At 45.9% G+C, this 7,713-nt stretch overlaps 1 pseudogene; it reads left to right on the top strand.

Moving 5' to 3' along the window:
- The first annotated feature begins 3,601 nt into the window (after window positions 1-3,601).
- Window positions 3,602-4,080, top strand: LOC119367392 (annotated as a pseudogene).
- The last annotated feature ends 3,633 nt before the right edge of the window (window positions 4,081-7,713 follow it).

Genomic DNA, 7,713 nt, shown 5'->3' with positions numbered 1-7,713 from the left:
TGCATATTTGTTTTTTGTTCTCTGTCTTTGTTTGTACTATTGAAAATGGTGGCGCTGATTGGCTAGCCGTCCAAGATTCTCAATATAGTTGATGGTGCCATAACTTATTCTATTTTATAATGCTAGAAAAGCGATCCTATCTCCGTGATGGATGTGGGGAGCTGGCCATCCAACCGCATACCTTAAATGTTTGCCTTGCTCTGCATAGTTGATGGTGCCATGACTGCATCTTGGACACAATCTCCTAAAATGGGCACATTATTTATCTATAGACTGGTTTCTACATGTGCACAGACATGGATGTGGGGAGCTGGCCATCCAACCGCATACCTTAAATGTTTGCCTTGCTCCGGCCAATTTTATTTCATATGCATAAAAATGTTACAAAATTAAAGCATGGTGTTCACAGCGCCCAGTCACAACCAAAAAGAGATGAATCTTTATAGTTTTTACATGTGTGCGATCAATTTGGCGGTCCATATAAAAGACGGTATTTTTGCCGTGCCCGACTGGTTGTCTGAGCCTCCTCGCTCACTCTGCCACCAGTTACTCCTCACCATCCACTTCCTTCTCAGTCATCTCCATCCGGATCGAGGAGCACTTCTGGATGGATGTTATAGATATTCTGAAAATTCGTACCTCTCCACGGAATACATAAGACTTTATTGGCTGGTTTCCGGACCTCGCGGTATTTTCATGGTTAAATCGGCGTACAGGCTAGCTACAGAATCACATGATGATATTCATGTATGTGGTGCTAGCAGTAACAGGCCGGATGGCGACCAGACAATTTGGACTTCTATATGGAAGTCTCAGGTCCTTCTAAAGATGCACATATTAGTATGGAAGGCGAGTGGAGCATTAGCTACTAATTTGGGAAAGGTTCAACGTCATATACCAGCTCGCAGTTCATGTCCGGTATGTGGCAAGGAGAAAGAGAGTAGCTTTCATGCCCTTATAAAATACATGCATGCTGAGTCTGGGAATGTCTACGCAAAATTTGGCCATTACCTGATGATGCTCTACTAATTGAATCAGAGTAAATTGCAAAAAACCACCACATTGAAGGCAAGATTTGCGAAAACCACTACAATACATTTTTTTTGCAAAAAACACCGTGTCTTCGGTAATCTTTTTGCAGAAAGCACTGATCGGCGTATTTGCCTCTATTGAGCGTGTTTATGACAGGTGGGGCCCGTTTTCTGCTTGCGTGGCCTAACTTTTTGCAATTTATGGGTTTTAATCTAAAATTACAAATAGACCCTAGAATTTTACAAACATACCCCTAAATCAAAAATGAAAAACGCAATTAGCCCCAATGCTCCTCCTCCGCGGTGGAACTGCTCCTCCCGACGGGGTTCTGGATCGGGGTCCTCCCCGATGCTTCGTTCCATGGTGGGCGGGGCTGCTGCAGTTCGCCGTGGTGGGCGCCGCCGGCCTGCCGCCCGTCAGCTGCATGCGCAAGTCGTTTCGGTGCATCTGCTGCCGCCGTCGAGGAATGGCAGGCATGTCCCGTTCCCGGCCGAGATAAGGGTAGCTGTTGTTGTGCCCAGGTCGACGTACAGGCCGCCGCTGCCACACCCAGGTCGACGAAGAAGGCCGCGCCGCACCAGTCCCGACCTGGCCGAGGCAAAGGCCCGGGCGCCATCACCGTTGCCACACGTAGTTCGAGGCAGAGGACGCCGCCCATCCCGGCCCTGACCACCGCCATGTTGGAGCTCCTGAACAGCTCTCCGTCGTCCGGGGGCGGTGCAGCACCTCGAGCGCCGGCCGCCGGCGCACCTTCCGGCATGCTAGAGCTCCCAATCGCCCGTTGCGGTTACTCGATCCCCAATGGCCCAATCAAGCCGATGCGGCCACTCCCTCACTGCCGGCGGCCCCTACCCGGTGAGGCACCCCCGGATCCGATGTCGGGCAGGACAGTGGGGGCACAACGGCGGCGGCCCGGGGAGGAGGGGCGGCGCTGAGCTCGTGTGCGCGCTTGCCGGCTGCAGTGTGGTTGGAGGGCCTGGGAGCAGTGTGGAGAAAGTTGAGGGGCGTTTTTGCATTAAACCTAAACTGGTGTGCCACATAAGCAAAAAAAGGGCCCCACCTGTCATAAACAAGCTTAACTGAGCCCGATCCGCCGATCAGTGCTTTCTGCAAAAAGATTACCGAAGACACGGTGTTTTTTGCAAAAAAAAATGTATTGTAGTGGTTTTCGTAAACCTTGCCTTCAATGTGGTGGTTTTCTGCAGTTTACTCATTGAATCAAGGAAGGATTGGCTCTTGCAACTTCTATTAAAGTGTTCAGAACATATTAGGGACTTGGTGATTATGACCATTTGGCGAATATGGGAGCTACCGAACGACATTACTCATGGAAAGGGTGAGACCCCGGTTCATGCTACAGTTGACTATTTAGATAGCTATTACAAGTCGCTTCATTTGGCAAGAAAATTTACTACGGAAGAAATAGTAAAAGTGAAGATGCCAATTTCAGAGGAAGGCCGTATGGTTAGCAGTAAACGGTTGTCAACTCATGTACCATGGCCTGCCCTCCAGCTGGTTGGGTTGCCCTTTCTGTTGATGGTTCGTTTCCAGCCAGGATGGACGCGCTTCTGCTAGAATGGTTCTGTGATCTTTGTGGCATATAGGTACATCTTTCAGTGCAACGACGCCTCTTTTTAAATAAAAAACTTCTGATCTATTCATTCTTAATCATGAAAGTACAACGAACATCAAAAATAATAAAAATTGCAACGGCATCCTTGAAGCGGAAATGCATGCAATCATGCAAGGCATGGCTTTGGCCATCCAACATTCAGACAAGTCGGTGATCGTCCAGTCGGATTCTTCGAATGCATTGGTAGCTCTAACCGGCGACACACTTTCTAGATCAGCCTATGGTCATCTTGACGCTGAGATTAAATTCACTTGGATGTTAGGGAGTTCATTGTAAAATTGATAGAGAGCATAATAGGGTAGCACATCTCTTGGCACATTGTAGTCGTACCTATATTGCGGTATGGTTGAATTCAACTACTCAAGTCCTTCATGTTGTGAGGAGCAGTTGGCTCGGGGTTGTAACCCTATAAATTTGGATTAGAACTTCCTTTCACCCTGCAAAAAAAAACTATTTCGGATATCACAGAACGAGTTCCCTTCGGATAGGGACAAGGAAGCCGAAAAAGCCATTGCGTGGCTTCAAAGATCAACTAGAAGGTTCTAGAGCAAGCGGTCGAGGGGAAGATCAAGTAGTCGGATAACCAAAATTGGTCACGCAACGTCGCTAAATCACCTTACGTTGGAGTTTGGACACTACTCTAGGGTATTATCGGAGGAGGTCTGGCAACTGCTTCCCTTCGGATAGGGATTACGGTTAAGGTAGCCGAAAAGGTCACTGCGTGGCTTCAAAGATCAACCGGAAGGTTCTAGAGCACGACTCGGAGTTCTTCTGGTCACGCCTGGCCGACCTTTATAAGCCCCTCTAGGCCTCGTCAACAAAGCACCCACGCACGGTGGCAACCAACAAACGCGAGATTCACCGGCTCCCGTAATACACGAATGTGAGGCGATGGATCCTCGATCGTTTCCTTCTCGATCGGATCAGCGGCGATACATGGCGCACGGGCAGGAGTCGTCGACGCAGGTCGCCGACGGGGGCGGCGCGCCACTGTGCGCGAACGGCTGCGGGTTCTACGGGAACGAGGCAACCAAGAGCATGTGCTCAAAGTGCTACGCAGGCACCTCAAGGCCACAGGTGCGGCTGCCCCCGTCGTCGAGGGGAAGATCAAGGCCGACGACTTGATCCTGGCCTTCAAGACGTCGGTGAGCCTGCAGGACTCTACCGCTGGCGCTGCTACTGTGGCGGCACCGTCGGCCGATGCGCCTGCGAAGAAGGCGGCGCCGACCAGGTGCATGGCGTGCAAGAAGAAGGTGGGGTTGCTGGGGTTCGCGTGCCGCTGCGGTGGCACCTTCTGCTCGCTGCACCGCTACGTCGACGGGCACGCGTGCAGCTTCGACTACAAGAAGGTCGGCCGTGAGAAGATCGCGCAGCAGAACCCTCTCGTCCTGCCGTCCAAGCTCGACAAGATTTGAAGATCGCGCAGCAGAACCCTCTCGATGTACAGTTTTAGTTTACTCGTTGGCTTTACTAGAACTTTCAAGCACTAGCTCTATAAGTTGAAGAGGGTCAACCTCGATCTTTTTTGTTCATAGTGACGTATTGCTGTGTACCCATCATGTTATTCGATTAGTCATCCATGTATATGTCTTGTTATTTTTCCCGGGTTGAATCCATGAGAATTCAATCCTCATCTTATTTTCCGTATTGCCAATTTTGCAGTTTTCATACAAGAGATTCTGCAGTTTTCATAAGTTCTGACATAGACCTAGTCACTCATAATCAATATTAATAGTTGTACAAGGTCTCCATTCACTTTTCTTAACAATGGTCAACTTGTTTTTCTCAATCACTTCCAAGATTAATCATCCACAGTATATTTGGTATTGCGAGGGTTTACTAGAGACATCATTGCACTTTTGTTTTTCTTCTTTCTTCCTCCTTGTTTGTAGTTGTCCTGAAGACGGTGGTAAGATTTCAAAAAAGAATAGATTCAGTCTTATACATAAGTGAGGAAGGTAATCAAAAGAGAGAGAAGATGGGTTCTTCTTTGTTTCCACTTAGGAGCTGTGCGAGATGAAGTCCAAGATCCTCATTATTGTTGGTGATGCCACCACTTATTCAATTTTATCACGCTACACAAGGGATCCTACATTTCAGACTAATGAGAGAATGAGACCATGAGTATAAAACACATGGGACAGTAGAAAAAACATGCATGGGCTCATACAACTTCAGGTTGGGAGTAATCTCTAGAACAAAATGGTGTTAGCCCATGCCATTTGATGTTTTTGGCTTTTGCATTGTTTCACACCGAAGAAGTACAAGAATTACAAGAAGATTGAAATGCGTATAAAGCCGTCTGAGTTTCTAGGGAGCGTGCAAGTCCTCAAACTCAGAAACTGCTTCGTTTCAAATTGGCCCTTTAAAAGCTCCGGGTCCGGATGGCTTTCCGGGTAGATTCTTCCAACGTAATTGGGGATTGATTAAGAATGATATTGTCCGAGTAGTGCAATAATTTTTTACTTATTGAAGGATGCCAGATGGGGTCAATGACACGTCTATTGTTCTTATTCCTAAAGTGAAGAACCCCCAGTCAATGAAAGATTTTCGGCCAATCAGTGTATGCAATGTTATTTACAGGATTATTTCCAAATGTCTTGTTAACAGACTGAGACCCTATTGGATGGTATAATCTCCCCTGCTCAAAGTGCGTTCATTCCAGGCAGGTTAATTTCTGATAATGCTCTTATAGCTTTTGAATGTATGCATTCTTTGAGCACGTTAAAAGATCAAAGGGGGGAGTTTTGCACTTACAAGCTTGATCTTGCTAAGGCATATGATCGGGTGGATTGGCATTTTTTGAGGAGTATGCTTGGCGCATTGGGCTTTGCACCTATGTGGATTAATTGGATTATGACATGTGTTACAACTGTGAAGTTTGATGTGCGTTTGAATGAGCAGCTGTTGGAGACATTCTCCCCCTCTTGTGGACTAAGGCAAGGTGATTCGTTATCCCCGTACCTATTCTTGTTTGTGGCAGAAGCACTTTCATTGTTGCTCCAGAATGCGTGCGTGAATGGTACCCTCAAGGAGTTCAGGCTGAACAAAAATGCTCCAGGTATCTCTCATTTATTATTTGTCGATGATAGTCTATTATTCTTCAAAGGATCCATTGATCAAGCTTTGACCATCAAGAATATTTTGAATATGTACGAGAGGGGGACTGGTCAGTTACTCGGTCCGGATAAATGTTCGATTATGTTTGGGAAGTCATGCAGTATGGAAAACCAAGTGTCTACAATGGTCATCTTAAAGATTACTGCGGAGGGTTTTGAGGATTTCCTGCTTCTCTTTGTGAGGATTTATCACAGATTATAAGAAATTTTTGGTGGGGCGATGAGGAGGATAGGAAGAAAACCCATTGGTTGGCTTGGGATAAATTAACGCGGTCAAAGGGTGAGGGTGGAATGGGCTTCTGTGACCTGAGGTTATTTAATCAAGCTCTCCTGACAAAACAAGCTTGGCGTTTATTGGTTAACCCGGACTCGCTATGTGCTAAGGTAATAAAGGCAAAATATTATCCTCAGGGGCATCTTCTTGACACGGTTTTTCCTCAGTCAACCTCAGTGACATGGCAAGGTATTATGCATGGTCTGGAACTCCTTAAAAATGGTGTCATTTGGAGGGTGGTTGATGGAGGGAATATCAATATCTGAAGGGACAATTGGCTTCCAAGGATTTCTGGCCTCAAAATCTCTGGCAAGAAGAACAGATCAAGACTAAAATGGGTTTCAGATTTATTCAAGAGCAGGTCTAGGGAATGGGACGATAATATCATTAGACATCTTTTTTATCATCACGATGCGGAAGAGATATTGAAGTTGCGAATTCAATCATTAGGGGATGGTGATTTCATTGCTTGGCATTTTGAAAAGAATGGATCATTTTCAGTGAAAAGTGCGTACAATCTGGCGCTAAAGCTTAAGGATCGGAAAGAGAATGGTGGGCAATCCAGTACTGCTATTAACAGAGAAAGGAGATTGTGGGATATTATCTGGAAGGCCAACATCCCACAAAAGATTAGAAATTTTGGATGACGTGCAGCATCTGATAGCCTGGCGGTTCAAGTTAATAGAGTTTTACATCATCAAGCTACCATTCGCACTTGCTCTATCCACGCTCTTGTTTCTTGCCCAAAGGCTCGTGCACTTCGTTTGGCGTTGAGGAAAGTGTGGAATTTGCCAGGGAAGAGGCTTTCAATTATACTGGGCCTGACTGGTTACTTATTTGCTTAGACCAGTTAAGTTGTTCGCAAAGGGAGCACATCTTGTTTCTTTTCTGGCGAGTTTGGCACTTAAGGAATGATTTGATTTTTGGGAAAGGAAAAGAAACTGTTATAGGATCCACCATGTTTCTGGAAAGTTACTGATTGGCATTTTCGTCTTGTCAGCCTAGAAATGAGGTAATCACCAATTACAAAGGAAAAGAGGTGGTGGCTGGTTTTGGTGCAAGTAATACTGTTATGAGGTCCAGAGAGGTGTGGCAGCCGCCTCCGTTTGGCAACATCAAGATCAATGTCGATGCAAGTTTTGTGGAGATTTTAAGTGCCGCGAGCGTTGGGGTGGTGGCCAAGAGCTGTACGGGTGATATCATTGTCTCATCTTGGGACTTCATTGGGTTATGCTCTGGTGTGGATGAAGCAGAACTTCGAGCATGCCTAGCTGGGCTTTATACCGGTATTTCTCTTAACATGCCTATTATTTTGAAAACTGATTGTGCGTTCGTGGCTTCTCTTTCCTAGCAAATGAAAGTTGTGACAGATCCTCGCTCATAGACCTCAAGAAGGAAGCACTTAGCATCATCAGGCTTCTGGGAAACTTCAAGTTGTAAAAAATAAATAAAAGTGTCAATTCAGTAGCGCATGAGATTGCTAAATTTAGTTTCGATAATAGATGTGATGGTTTTCTTTTTAATAATTTTCCTCCCTGTGTGGCGCCTGCTGTTATGAACGATTGTAATGATGTTTTAATTAATTAATATATGGTCGGGTGTTTTTCAAAAAAAAAAACTGCTTCGTTTAGGTCCTTATATATAACTTGATAAAG

This window comes from Triticum dicoccoides, chromosome 2B (assembly GCF_002162155.2).
Source record: "Triticum dicoccoides isolate Atlit2015 ecotype Zavitan chromosome 2B, WEW_v2.0, whole genome shotgun sequence".
Classification (NCBI taxonomy): domain Eukaryota; kingdom Viridiplantae; phylum Streptophyta; class Magnoliopsida; order Poales; family Poaceae; genus Triticum; species Triticum dicoccoides.
Note: the sequence above shows the minus strand (reverse complement) of the source record. Positions and strands in the feature narration are given on the sequence as shown.